At 35.8% G+C, this 15,426-nt stretch overlaps 1 long non-coding RNA gene across 1 annotated transcript in view; it reads left to right on the top strand.

The window, feature by feature from the left end:
• LOC108400265 (uncharacterized) overlaps positions 1-15,426 on the top strand; it is a 1,191,208-nt gene that overhangs the window by 199,120 nt on the left and 976,662 nt on the right. Inside the window, exon 4 of the long non-coding RNA XR_012130102.1 lies at positions 1,006-1,066. This is a non-coding gene — a long non-coding RNA (uncharacterized lncRNA). The remainder of the gene's footprint in view (positions 1-1,005; positions 1,067-15,426) is intronic.

Raw genomic sequence — 15,426 nt, 5'->3', positions numbered from 1 at the left:
TCAGGCATGGTTGGCTCACTCTCCAGCAGGAAATCTTGCAGTTGCACAGGCCGAGCTTGTGACTCTGTTTCTGGCCTCTGCTTCTTGGTCCTCCACAGCCAAAACTGCTGATTCGGCTTCAGTTGTTGCCACAGCTCCAGTAAGATTTTTTTTTACATTCCCAAGCAATTTCTCTGTGTCTGCTCCTATTAAATCAACCAACATCTGGATACTTGTGACTTTCAAAGGGCCCTTTAGACCCTTCCTCTCAGTAGTGGACCATACCCCCTTCTATGGCCGCATTGCTTCTGCCTCCCTCAAATCTGCCAAAGTACAGGTAACTGCATTTATGGGCTGCCTTAAGTGAGGGCCAAGAATGGCCACTAAGGACTCAAAGAGTTGAGGGAGCCATTTGCAGTACCATATCCTTCATCCCTGCTGTAAACAGCTCCTTGTCTGGCCATAATTTACTGGGTTATAAATGGCGTTTTTTATGCCTAATTCCTATCAACACCTGTTGAAACTTGGTATATGTCTGCCATCTAGTGGGGGAAGATGGTAAGTTAGCCTGATTGGGGTATACAGTGTGAAGTATGGCCATCAACATTTTCTATGAGTGGTATTTTGTTACAGCTGATGAACCTGTATTGACTCATAATAACCAACCAAAGTCCATAGTTACATTATGGTTCACTTTTGGTGTTATACATTCTGTTAGTTTGGACGAATGTATAGTGACATGTACCGATCATTGTAATATCATACAGAGAATTTTCACTGTCCTCCAAGCCTCTGGGCTTTGTCTATTCATTTTGGTCAGTCTGTTTGGTTAACAACAATATATCCTTTGTGGTAAGCAAAAGATGTTCCCTTCATCACTTTCTTCCATTCAATTTATTTTTGAAAATCCCAGTCTGTTTCACCTGTTGAGTTTCTCATACTTTCTGTAGTTTCTAATTGCATATTCATGACACAGTTCAACATGTTTCTCTGTCCATTTTGTTTCTCTGTCCTTTGTATTTCCAGATGGCAGTTGGATTCTCAAGTGCGATCAGACTCAGGCTGGATTCCTTTGTCAAGATTACAGGTGGCCAGGTTTTGTTTTGTTTTCTTTTCTTTAATTAGGAAGCATATAATGTTTGATTGTCTGTCTGTGATTGTAAGTAGTCATGATGCTCAGTGCCTAGATCCAATAGTTTATTGTTACAAATTGACAGTAATCCAATTTTGTCATTTATTTTAAATTTAATATTTGAAATGCCTTAATAAAAAACTAAGCAGCTTCATATGCTAGTTGGTTATCCAGTACTATAGTTTATAAAGGAAAAGCAGGGTAAATGCTTGTTTCTTTTCCTCTATCAGTTTTTAAGATACCGACCTTTAAGAGGATGAATTAGTTTTCTGTCATTCTCTGAAAGTGACAATTAGTTTATTAAAAGTACCATTATGAATTTAAATATATTTTATTAGTTTCAATCATATCCTTATTTAAGCTTGAATTTTGTACAATGGCAGTCTCTTCAAGTTGGCTTTTGAGTTCTTTGAACATGTTTTTTATTTTTTCCTGGGTACCTAGCTCATCAAAGTGTTCCAGGATTATCTCACACAGTTCCTGCACTAGACCTGGAAAAATTGTAGTTCAAGTCATATTCTGGGCACCAAGAATGCTCATTTACTGCTGGGTGGATCATTGTTATATGGTTTTTCAGTGAACAGAGCTGTATTTAGTTTTCTATCTAAGGGCAAAATAATTGAGAGGATCAATATCATGCTTTTAATTCAGGACTATAGTCTTGTACTTTAACCCTTCTCTCACTTTTATTATTTTCTTTCTTCCACACTGAATATACTATTCTTGAGGACATGAAGGGAAGTAGAATTAGAATATTCCTAAATTACTCATTTCCTTTATCCCATGTTGTACATAAAATAGTCTCAAAATAGTAATACAAGTACAGTGACCATCAGTTTTATTTTTGCCTTTGTTTTCCCCATATTCTCCCCTCTTTTTAAAAGTAGTTGCAACATATCTACATTGTTACAGCGTAAGGCCATTCTTATTATAGCTTGTCCTTCTTAATCCCCATTTAGCATTAGTTCTACAGATAATCATGATAATTTATCTTGAAAGCTCTCTAGTCATTTTGGTTAACTGAATTTCATTCATTTATAGAGTCCTCAGGAAAAGTTTGTGGGAGCAGTATCACCAGTTTTTGCACGTTAATAACACTTTTTCTGTGCTGCTTGTAATTTAAATTCAGTTTATCTGCATATAAAATCCTTAACATATATTCTCTTCCTTGTTTATCTTAAATTTGTTATTCCATTTTCTTAGGGCATAAGAGCATTGATGAAGAAAAATCTGATGGTCATTTTAGTTATTTTTGCCTTATAAATCACTTTCTTTTTTTCTAGAATCCCTACAGACTTTTTTTTTAATTACAAAAATTTTACTGGAATGCATTTTAGTTTTGACTGTTCTGGATTGATCAGTTACATGGTGTGCTTGTCAATATGTAATTCCAATTCTTTCATACTTTTATTTTAGGAATGTTTCTTTAATTATAGTTTTTAGTATTTTTTTTCTGTTTTGTTTCTTTAGTTTTCCTAAAACTATTATTCATATGTTGAATAGTTTTTGTCTATCTTCAATAGTTACCTATTTCATTTCCTCTTTTATCTCCTTTACATCTTTTGTTTAAAATTTTTCTTTTCAACTTTTATCTTAAGACAGCGTAAGGCCATTCTTTTTCTTCCTTCTGGTATAATCTTTATTTCTGAAAATATTGTTCTCTTGTATCTGTCTTGAGTTCCATCAACACATTATAGTGTTTTTCTAATTCTAATTTATATTGCTTTTTCATGTCTTATATCACTATTTGATATCTTTTAGCATGCTTTGAAATAATTGATTAGCTAGGGTTTTGATTAGCTTTGTGGACTTTTTTTCTGGTGTTAATTTTGTTGTTGGTAGGGACATTATTTTGCTCCTTATTTAAATTTTTCTTTTAGTAACTTTTTATGGGATTTGACCATGATCCTTTCCTATTGATCATATTTATTCCAAATTGATTTCCATGAACTTTTAGTTCAGGATAGTTTTTATAACTTCACTGAATAACTTCTCCTGTTGTTTTGTGTCACATTTTAAAATATGGTAGTTTGCTTTCTGACATTTCCTGCCTTTTTCCCTTTCTTTTCTCTTTCCTTTGTTTCTGTTGTCCTTGTCTAGGTCATTTCTGATTCTACTCCCAATTGTTCCTCCTTTGTGCAGGGTCCTGTTCTAGAATAGAGCTATTGGCTGCTCAGTTTTGTGTTCAGAGATGGTAATACTCCTTGAGCCATTTTAGACTGACCTTTGGCTCTTCTGTTCAACTGATAGTTGGTTTGAAAATAATCACTCCCATTGTTAGCTCCTCTTCTTATATTAGCCTCTGTGGTTTCCAGTAAGTACCTGGGACATATTTTGGTGTATTTCTGTTCTCGGGTCATTCGTAGTCTCTTTTGTTCCACTCTGTTTCCTCCTGCATAGTCAATGATACCATGGAGGCTTTGTGCCTATTAGTGATTTCTTACTGCTTGCTTCTATTTTGCCTTTAGGGGTCCTTTGTTACCAAGTGTAAATTTATTCATGAGATTTTGGTTTTGCTATCTTGTTATCTACTTACTTTTGTGAATTTTTTTCATGGTTTATTCAGAAATTTACAAACTATGCTGCTGCCACCAATAGCTTTGGGTTAAGATATTTTGACTTTCATGAGGCTTAAAATGACTTGATATTTTTCCAAGTATATGTGGTAAAAATTTTCCTTTAATGGAGAAGTAGTAATATGTAGGCTATGCTCAAGTACATAAACAGGAAACACTCTTCCTCCAAGTATTCTATGAACTGTGAGGACTATGCTCAGTCTTGGTCTTTCTTACTTAAATTCCCTGTAATAGCACATGTTATTTTTATGTTGTGGTTCAATCAGAAATGGGAATCTTACTCTGTCTTTGGTTTGTTCAGATATAAGGGTACAGTGTCTATAATAATTTCTTGGATTTATAAAGTACTTTAGCATTTGAAAATTGCTTTTGCATCTGTGCTTTTAGAGGAACTTCATAATGTAGCTGAGAAGTTGATGCCAGTGCCATATGTATTTCCATTCTTTTATAGCTGAAAAAACTAACCCTCAGAACCACCAAGTGACTTGTCCAATGTCACACATTTGGCAAGTAGCAGAAATGTAACTAGACCAGGGTTTCTTGATTTTCGAACCAGCAGTTTATCTGCATGGAGTTTTTGGGTCTTTTCCATTATCACAGAAACATGCTTGCAAAATGGCATCTGAATGCATTTGCCATAATAACCATTTTATCTAGGTTCTCCAGATGCTCAGTAAACACCCAAACAATATAATAGCAAAGGGATTAAATTTTCCAATATAATTTCATATCTCACACGTAATTTTTTCAACTTAAAAAATGCCATTCCCCAAAGTTGAAACTCTTAGTATTCAGCTTAACCATGGAAAGTAATTTTTAGGGTAGTACTCTAAAAACAACAATACAAATGCTATCATCTAAACTCTTTTTTATTTATGTCACGGCTAAGGCAGAAATGCTTGCATGGAGCTTGTGTTTGTTCAGGTGTACTTTAACACATACAGCGCTAAAAGATCTCCCTTTGGGTTTCTGTTTTTGGTGTATTTGGTTAGGAGGAGGAACTCACCTGGGTAAAAGATGATTGTTATATTTGACATTTTTATTTGACATAAATTTAACAGTGTCTGTGATTTTATAGTGAAGAGCTCATTCAATAATCAGATCCTTGCCCTTATAGGTTATTTCTTTGCTTCACAGTTCGGTTTTATTGCTGGATCCATCTAGTTCATTGATTGACAGTGTCAGAGCATATCATGCTCTTAGAGATTATTGACTCAAACATCCTAATTTTGTCCACCATATAGGAGAGGAGATGGAGCTCCAGAGGGGATATCTTTCTCACAAACATTACCATTTTCTTTGCTGTGGACTTTCTCCATTCCTCTCTTTTCATTATATATACCTAGTCTCAACAGATACAATGCCTTCAGTGACCTGGCCCTGCTTACCTACATATTCTTCCTATTTCATTTTTACCACTACCAATGGACCAAAGTTTAGGCTCTCCAGGCTAAAATACTTTCAAATCCAAGAAAATGCCATGTTCTTTTATCTTAAGACCTTGACATGTTCAGTTTCCTCAGTTTCAGAAACCATCCTTCATCACTTTTCATGTGACTCCTGTGTGATCAGCTCGACTGCACTTCCCCAGGAAGTTTTACTTGAGCAGCACACGCCCAGGTGCCTCTCCCAGACGCTGCCATGGGACCCAAATATACTACTTCACAGCACTCATCATAGCACTTATATTGATACTGCAATGTTTTTTTTTTTAATTTGTCAGCATCCCCCTCTGGACTGAATGCTCCAAAAAGTCAGGAACCATGTCTGTTTCATTAATTCTTAAGTAGCTGGTGTCTTCCTAGTATAGTATATGGTATGAAGAGGGGTTCTAGTAAATAATTCTTAAGTGAATGATTTCTTGTTCATATCTTTATTATCTTATACTTGTAGTATATGTATACACACATATACATATACACTCTGTGTCTCTAATTTTAATTTTTTCCTTAACTCCTTACCTTTATACATATTTTTAATTTCTGAATGAAATAAAATTTTCTTTTTCTTTCATTCAAGGTCATTTACTAATGGACCCCTCTGTACTTCACTATCCTAATTCCCGAGTAAATATTGTTGCTTGACAAGTCAATTATTGGATTATTGTAACTACAGCTATTATTTACTATTTTATTTGAAGAATTTTAATGTTCAGATGAATAAGGGGTTTGGTGATTCAAATACTGGTAGAATCAATATGTAGGTTATTCTAAAAATGGTATGTTTGCCCCATATTTTCTCTCAAATGCATTTCATTTTCAAGGATTAGTTTCATTCAAGAAAACAGTGAGGAACCTGGGGTGGATTTCTGTGGTTGAATGCCGTTGTTTATAGAAAGGTGAAGCACCACAATAATACTGTACTAACCCATGCTAACACGATACAGTTTTTGAGAGGGAACCTACTCTGAACTAGCAATTTGTAAAATTAATTAGGAAAATACAAGATCCTATGTATGTCTGTCCTCCCTTTTTCTGAATCTGGAATCTTGCAAACACTCTGCTTAAAGGCTTGTGAAAGACAGGAGATCAATAATATTATTTAGAATTTTGTTAATAATTCTCTGCTAAGATAACATTGGGCATCAATGACTAAAAGGGGAAGAAACTGTTAGGAAACATTGAATCTTACTGCTTACATTCTTGTATTCTCCCCCAGATGTGTGGAGGGATTAACAAAAGAAAGAGATAGATGATTTTCTGAAGATAATTTACTATTCATTTTTTTTGATTCATTTAAGTTACACCACATATTAGGCACCAGAATTCTATTTTACTGGCTCTTTTACCTATTTCTGAAACCAAAGTTGAAACTGAAATACTTTCAAAAAGCATCCTCCTCGATATTAGCGGGATTGGATATAATTTACTGGCTATTTTTGAGAACTAAACAGTGGCTCCTTTACATTAATGCATTTTGGGAAAATGGAACAGATTATTGATTTAACTGTTTTAACATATAAAGAACTCACAGAATGTGCCTTATGTCTTTATGTAAACCTTTGTTTAACATTCCGTCTTATTAACACGAAAAATACTAGGTTTTCTTTTTTTTCCCCCCTCACACTTCCCACTCATCAATCCCAATCCCTCCCCCATGGTAACCACCTGTCTCTTCTCAGTGTCTGTGGGTCTACTGCTATTTTGTTAACTTGTTTTGTTTGGTTTTGTTTTTAGATTCCACAATGAAATGAAATCATATGGTATTTGTCTTTCTCTGCCTGGTTTATTTCACTTAGTATGAATACCCTCTAGGTCCATCCATGTTGTTGCAAATGGCAGGCTCATTTATAGCTGAATAATATTCTATTGTGTATATGCACCACATCTTCTTTATGCATTCATCTGTTGCTGGACATTTTGGCTGCTTCCATATCTTGGATATTGGAAATAATATGACAGTAAACATAGCAGCATATATCTTCTCAAATCAGAGATTTTCTTTTTTCAGTTAAATTCCTGCAAGTGGAATTACTGGGTTGCATGATATTTCTATTTTTAGTTTTTTGAGGAACCTACATACTGCTTTCCACAGTGGCTCCACCAGTTTACATTCCCACCAACAGTGTATCTTGTCTTTTGGATGAAGTCCATTCTGACTGATGTGAAGTGATATCTCATTGTGATTTTGATTTGCATTTTCCTGATGATTAGTGACATGGAGCATGTTTTCATGTACCTATTGGCCATCTGTATTTCTTCTTTGGACAAATCTCTGTTCAGATCTTCAAATCATTTTTTCAATTGGGATATTTGTTATTCTGGTGTTGAGGCATATGAATTATATTTCTTTCTTTCTTATTTTTTATTAAGGTGTCATTGATATACAAAATTATGAAGGTTTCACATGAGCAACATTGTGGTTACTACGTTCACCCATATTATAAAGTCCCCCACCACATACCCCATTACAGTCACTCTCCATCAGCATAGTAAGATGCTATAGAACCACTACTTGTCTTCTCTATGCTATACTGCCTTCCCCATGAGCACCTACATTATGTGTGCTAATAATAATGCCCTTTAATCCCTTTCTCCCTCATTCCCCAACCACACTCCCCACCCTTTTTCCATTGGTAGTCCCTTCTTGGAGTCTGTGAGTCTGCTGCTGTTTTAGTTCCTTCAGTTTTGCTTTGTTATATTTCACAAATGAGTGAAATCATTTGGTACCTTTCTTTCTCCACCTGGCTTATTTCACTGAGCATAATACCCTCTAGCTCAATCCACGTTGTGGCAAATGGTAGGATTTGTTTTCCTCTTACAGCTGTATAATATTTAATTGTATATATGTTCCACATCTTCTTAATCCATTCATCTACTGATGGACACTTAGGTTGCTTCCATTTCTTGGCTATTGTTAAATAGTGCTGCAGTAAACATAAGTGTGCATATGTCTTTTTGAATCTGGGATTTTGTTTTTCTTTGGGTAAATTCCTACAAGTGGAATTCCTAGATCGAATGGTATTTATAATTTTAGTTTCTTGAGGAACTTCCATATTGCTTTCCATAATTTACATTCCCACGAACGGTGAAGAGGATTCTCCTTTCTCCTCATCCTTGCCAACATTGTTGTTGTTTGTCTTTTGGATGTTGGCCATCCTAACTGGTGTGAGATGATATCTCATTGTGGTTTTAATTTGCGTTTCCCTGATAATTAGCGATGTGGAGCATCTTTTCATGTGCCTGTTGGCCATCTGAATTTCTTCTTTGGAGAAGTTTCTGTTCATATCCTCCACCCATTTATTAATTGGGTTATTTGCTTTATGAGTGTTTAAGTGTGTGGATTCTTTATATATTTTGGATGTTAACCCCTTATCAGATGTTTTATCAGAAATGTCATCTACAAATATATTCTCCAATACTGTAGTATGCCTTTTTGTTCTACCTATGGTGTCCTTTGCTGTCCCGAAGCTTTGTAGTTTGATGTCGTCCCATTTGTTAATTTTTGCTTTTGTTTCTCTTGCCTGAGGAGATGTGTTCAGGAAAAAGTTGCTCATGTTTATATTTAAGAGATTTTTGCCTATATTTTCTTCTAAGAGTTTTATGTTTTCATGACTTACATTCAGGTCTTTGATCCATTTTGAGTTTACTTTTGTGTAAGGGGTTAGACAGTAATTCAGTTTCATTCTCTTGCATGTAGCTGTCCGTTTTGCCAACACTGGCTGTTGAAGAGGCTGTCATTACCCCATCGTATATCCATGGCTACTTTATCATATATTAATTGGCCATATATTTTATATCTGGCTCTCTGTTTGGTTCCATTGATCTATGGGTCTGTTCTTGTGCCAGTACCAAAATCTCTTGATTACAGTGATTTTGTAGTAGAGCTTGAAGTCGGGGAGCATAATCCCCGCAGCTTTATTCTTCCTTCTCATGATTGCTTTGGCTGTTCTGGTCTTTCGTGGTTCCATATGAATTTCAGAACTATTTGTTATAGTTCCTTGAAGAATGTTGTTGGTATTTTGAGGGATTTCTTTGAATCTGTAGATTGCTTTAGGCAGGATGGCCATTTTGACAATATTAATTCTTCCTCTCCATGAGCACAGGATGTATTTCCATTTATTGGTGTCTTCTTTAATTTCTCTCATGAGTATCTTACAGTTTTCAGGGTATCGGTGTTTCACCTCCTTGGTTAGGTTTTTTTCCTAGGTATTTTATTCTTTCTGATGCATTTGTAAATAGAATTGTTTTCCTGATTTCTCTTTCTGCTAGTATATAGGAATGCAGCAGATTTCTCTATATTAACTTTGTGTCCTGCAACTTTGCTGAATTCAGTCATTTTTTTCTAGTAGTACGGGGTGGATTACTTATGTTTTTTTATGTAAAATACCCTGTCATCTGAAAATAGTGACCATTTAACTTCTTCCTTACCAATCTGGATACGTTTTATTTCTTTGTGTTGTCTGATTGCCATGGCTAGGACCTCCTGTACTATGTTGAATAAAAGTGGGGATAGTGGCCATCTTTGTATTGTTCCCAATCTTAGAGGAAAAGCTTTTAGCTTTTTGCTGTTAAGTATGATTTTTGGCTGTGAATTTGTCACATATGGGATTTATTATGTTGAGGTACTTGCCCTTTATGCCCATTTTGTTGAGAGTTTTTATCATGAATGGATGTTGAATTTTGTCCAATGCTTTTTCAGCATCTATGGAGATGATCATGTAATTTTTGTCCTTCTTTTTGTTGTGGTGGTGTATAATGTTGATGGATTTTTGAATATTATACCATCCTTGTATTCCTGGAATAAATCCTACTTGGTCATGATGGATGATCTTTTTGATGTATTTTTGAATTTGGTTTGCTAATATTTTGTTGAGTATTTTTGCATGTGTTTTCATCAGGGATATTGGTTTGTAATTTTCTTTTTTTGTGTGGTGTCTTTGCCCGATTTTGGTATTAGGTGATGCTGGCTCCATAGAATGAGTTTGGAAGTATTCCCTCCTCTTCTACTCTTTGGAAAACTTTAAGGAGGATGAGTATTAGGTCTTTACTAAATGCTTCATAAAATTCAGCGGTGAAGCTATCTGGTCTAGGAGTTTTGTTCTTAGGTAGTTTTTTGATTACCAGTTCAGTTTCATTGCTGGAAATTGGTCTTTTCAGATTGTTGTTTCTTCCTGGGTCAGCCTTCGAAGATTGTATTTTTTTAGAATGCTGTCCATTTCTTCTAGATTATCCAATTTGTTAGCATAAAATCATTCATAGTATTCTCTAAAAATTCTTTGTATTTCTGTGGTGTCTGTAGTTATTTTTCCCATCTCATTTCTGATTCTGTTTATGTGCGTACATTCTTTTTTTCTTAATAAGGCTGGCTAGGGGTTTATGTATTTTGTTTATTTTCTCAGTGAACCAGTTCCTGGTGTCATTGATTCTTTCTATTGTTTTATACTTCTCTATTTTATTTATTTCTCCTCTGATCTTTATTATGTCCCTCTTTCTACTGAGTTTGGGCCTCATTTTTTCTTCTTTTTCTAGTTTCATTAATTGTGAGTTTAGACTGTTTATTTGGGATTGTTCTTCTCTTGAGGGAAGCTTGTATTGCAATATACTTCCTTCTTAGAATGGTCTTCATTGCATCCTACTGATTTTGGGGTGTTGTTTTAATTTTTCTTTATATATTGCTTATCTCTGTTTTTATTTGCTCATTGATCCATTGATTATTTAGGAACATCTTGTCAAGCCTCCATGGGTTTGTGGGCTTTTTGTTTTCTTTAGATAATTTATTTGTAGTTTCATACCTCTGTGGTTTGAGAAGCTGGTTTGTAAAATTTCAATCCTTATGAATTCATTGAGGGTCTTTTTGTGGCCTAGTATGTGATCTATTCTGGAAAATGTTCCATGTGCACTTGAGAAGAATATGTATCCTGCTGCTTTGGATGGAGTGTTCTGTAGATGTCTGTTAGGTTCATCTTTTCTGATGTGTTGTTCAGTGCCTCTATCTCCTTACCTATTTTCTGTCTGTTTGATCTGTCCTTTGGTGTGAATGGTGTGTTGAAGTCTCCTAAAATGAACGCATTGCATCCTATTTTTCCCTTTAATTCTGTTGGTATTTGTTTCACATATATAGGTGCTCCTATTTTGGGTACACATATATATATACAGTGGTTATATCCTCTTGGACTTTCTCCTTTGTCATTATGTAATGCTCTTCTTTGTCTCTTGTTACTTTATGTGTTTTGAAGTCAATTTTGTCCAATATAAGTACTGCAATTCCTGCTTTTTTCTCCCTATTAGTTGCATGAAATATCTTTTTCCATCCCTTCACTTTTAGTCTGTGTATGTCTTTGGGTTTGAAGTGAGATTCTTGTAGGCAACATATAGATGGATCTTGTTTTTTTTAATCCATTCTCTAACTGTCTTTGCTTGATGCATTGAGTCCATTTACCCTCATGGTGATTATCAATAGATAGGTACTTACCTCCACTGCTGGCTTTAGATTAATGGTAACCAGTGTGTCAAGGGCAGCTTCTATACTATCTAACTGTCTATCTTAACTCACTGATTTTGCTGTTTCAAAAACAATATAAAGGTTTTTTTTTTCATCCCTTCTTTTTCTTCCTCCTCCACTGTTTATATATTAGGTATTATATTCTGTACTCTTTGTGTATCCCTTGACTGACTGTGGGTAGTTGATTTAATTTTGATTTTGCTTAGTAATTAATTTACCTACTTCCTTTACTGTGGTTTTATTTTATCTGGTGACAGCTATTTAACCTTAGGGGCACTTCCATCTATAGAAGATAAATTTCCTCAACTTTCCTTATCTGGAAATTGTTTAATCCCTGCTTAAATTTAAACGATAATCTTGCTGGTTAGATTATTCTTGGTTCAATGCCCTTGTGTTTCATTGCATTAGATATATCATGGCACTTCTTTCTGGCCTGTAAGGTTTCTGCTGAGATGTCTGATGAGAGCCTGATGGGTTTTTCTTTGTATATAATTTTTTTTCTCTCTCTGGTTGCTTTTAATACTCTGTGCTTGTCCTTTATCTTTGCCATTTTAATTATTATGTCTTGATGGTGTCTTTGTTGGATCTTTTGTGTTTGGGAGATCTGTACACTTCCATTACTTCCATGAGAGACTCTTTTCTCCCCCAGATTGGGGAAGTTTACAGCAATTATTTCCTCAAAGAGACTTTCTATCCCTTTTTCTCTTTCTTGTTCTTCTGGTAACCCTATAATGTGAATATTGTTCTGTTTGGATTGGTCTCACAGTTCTCTTATTAGTCTTTCATTCCTAGAGATGCTTTTTTCTATTTATGTTTCAGCTTATTTGTATTCCTGTTCTCTAATTTTTCATTTACTGTCTCCTCTACCTCCTCTAGTCTGCTTTAAGATCCCCCCATTTTATGTTTCCTTTCAGATACTGTATTTTTCAAAGTTTCTATCTCTTTTTTGAAGTTGGGCCTGATATCTTGACTGTTTTTCTGTAGCTCCATGGACTTGTTTATGATTTTTATTTTGAAATCTTTATCAAGAAGATTGTTTTTTTCTGTTTCACTTAGCCTTCTTTCCAGTCTTTGAGGAATTTTTGTTTGTACGAGATTCTTTTGCCATTTCATATTTCTAATGATTACTATGGAATAATAACTTAGTGTTGGCAGTACCCTCTAGTGCCCAGAACCTGCTCAGCACCTGGTGCAATGGTAGGGATTGCATGTGTGTGGCACTGGTGCCTGCCGGAAGGAAAGGGCTGTTTCTTGCTTCTGGGCTGCTGTGCCTGCCTCCATTGCTAGGGCCATTGGGTCAGTGTGCAGGGAGGAGTCTCTGTGTTATTCCCTTTTAGCTGCCATGGTGGGGCCATCGTCTGCCTGGCCTTTCACTATGATAGGTTCAGCATGTTTGGGAACCAGTGCCTGCTGGGAGATAGGAAAGGCAGGTTGTGTACTGAGTTGGCAGGGCCTCAGCACTGCAATGCCAGCCAGGGGAATAGAGTGCCTGAAGCTCCTGTAAGTTGCCAACCTTCTGGGATGAGTGTGCCATGACAATTTTGTCCATCTGTTCTTTCTCCTGAGCAGCAAGCTCTGTATAATCCTTGCCCTTTTAGCATCCATTTCTCTGTTGAGATGTCTTTCAAAATGCCCTCCTTTCTTTTATCCTGGAGTGGCTGGTTTTTGGTACATGTTCTTCACAAGCAGTTGGAATCTCAGTCTGAGAATTTTGCCTGTCTTTGCTTTCCACTCCCACTAATCTCCAGAGCACTATGTAATGTGGGTTTGTACTCCCAGTGAAGATCTCCTGGTGTGAGTGTTTAGCAGTCCTGAGCTTCTGTTCCCTTCCTGCTCCATTTCTCTTCCTCCCACCTGTGACCTGGGGTAGGGGGGCTTGGGTCCCAGTGGATCGTGTCTTTGCTACTTTACCCTTTTCTGTGAAGTCTTCTTTTTTCCCCAGATGTAGGCTGTTTGTTGCACTCTTCTTTCTTGTCACTCTTGCAGGATTAGTTGTATTTGCTATATTCTCATGTTATATGTGGTTTTCGGAGGATGTTTCTGCCTCACTTCTCATGCCACCATCTGTTTCCTGTTTTCCTTAGTGAGTCTTATTTCTTTATCCATTCTGCCACACCCTACATCTTTTGATTGGTGTATTCAGTTCATTTCCACTTAAGTTTATTATTGATAGTTATGTACTTACTGCTATTTTATTAGCTCTTTTATGGTTGTTTTTGTAGTTCACTTTTGCTTTCTTCTTCTCTTATTCTGTTGTTCTTAGATGGTTTTCTTTAGAGTTATTAGATTTGTTTTTCTAATTTTTTTGTGTATCTGTTGGGCTTTAGGTGTATGGTTAACATAACATTCATGGATAGTTTCCTAACTGTGGAACAATCTATGTTAACTTGATGATCATTCTTTTCAAACACAATCTAAATGTACTTCTTTTTTATTCTCCTTTCTCCTCTGCAGTTTATGTATTAGATGTCATAATATGCATTTTTTATATCTCTTTACTAAATTTGTGTATAATTGTTTTTACTGTTTTGTTTTGCTTTAATTTCATACTTGCTTGGTAAGTAATAACTCTGCTACTTTTACTGTGGGTTCATTTTCACTGGTGAAAACTATTTAGATTTAAGAACATTTTCATCTACAGAAGTCTCTTTAATATACCTTTAATGCTGCATTAGTGGTGGTGAATTTTTTAGCTTTCATTTTTGGGAAATTTTTCATTTCTCCTTCAAATTTAAATGATGATTTTGCTGGGTAGAGGATTCTTGAGTGCATTAAATATTTCATGCCACTCCTTTCTGTCCTATAAAATTTTACTGAGGAACCTTTTGGTAGCCTGATGGGGTTTCCCTTTTAAGTATTTTTTTCCCTCTGTCTGTCTGCTTTCAATACCCTCTTACCCTCTCCTTATCCTTAATCTTTGTCCTTTTAGTTGTTATATGTCTTGGTGTTATCTTTTGGGGGTTACTTTTGTTGGGAGATATGTTTTGTTTCAAGACCTGAGTCTCTACTTCCCTCCCCAGATTGGGGAAGTTTTCAAAAATTATTTCTTCAAAGAGTCTTTATACTTCTTTGTCTCTCTTCTTCTTCTGGTATGCCTATTATGTGACTATTGTTTCATTAGGGGTAGTTACACAGTTCTCTTAGCATCTTCTCAGTTCTGGAGAGTCTGATTTCTCTGTGTTCCTCAGCTTTGTTGTTTTCCTGTTCTCTAAATTGCATCTCATTCATTCTCTCCTCTACTTGGAGCACTCTATTATTTCTTCCCTCCACTGAATATTTCACTTCAGTTACTGTATTTTTCCCCTCTGAGTGGCTCTTTTTCAACTCTTTTATCTCTTTGTTTAAGTCCTCCCTAAGATTATCAATACTTTTCCACAGATCAGTGAGTGTATATACTTTGACATCTTTATTCAGAAGATCGGTGATCTCTGTTTCATGTAAACCTCTTTTTGGTGTGTTATCTTGTACTTTTGATCAGAACATAGTCTTCTGCCTCCTCATTTTGTCAGGGCTTCTATGTTTCTTTGTATTAGATAGATCTGCTATGCTTCCTGGTCTAGAGAGAAATGGCTTTATGAAGAAGGTATGTATGGTGCCCAGAGATCAAGGCTGTTTACTCTCCAGTGCCTGCTTTTCCTTTGCAGTGGAACTCCAGTTGCTATTGGTTGGCTATGGATGGGGTCTCCTTTCTGTCTGTCTGGTCTGTCTCAGTCCACTGCAGCTGGCTGTTTTCCTCAGCTTACTCTTTGTGTGCCAAGCAGTGGTGCTTCTGCTTAGTCCATTGTGGGAAGAGAC

The sequence above is a fragment of the Manis javanica genome, chromosome 1 (assembly GCF_040802235.1).
Source record: "Manis javanica isolate MJ-LG chromosome 1, MJ_LKY, whole genome shotgun sequence".
In the NCBI taxonomy this organism is placed as follows: Eukaryota; Metazoa; Chordata; class Mammalia; order Pholidota; family Manidae; genus Manis; species Manis javanica.
Note: the sequence above shows the minus strand (reverse complement) of the source record. Positions and strands in the feature narration are given on the sequence as shown.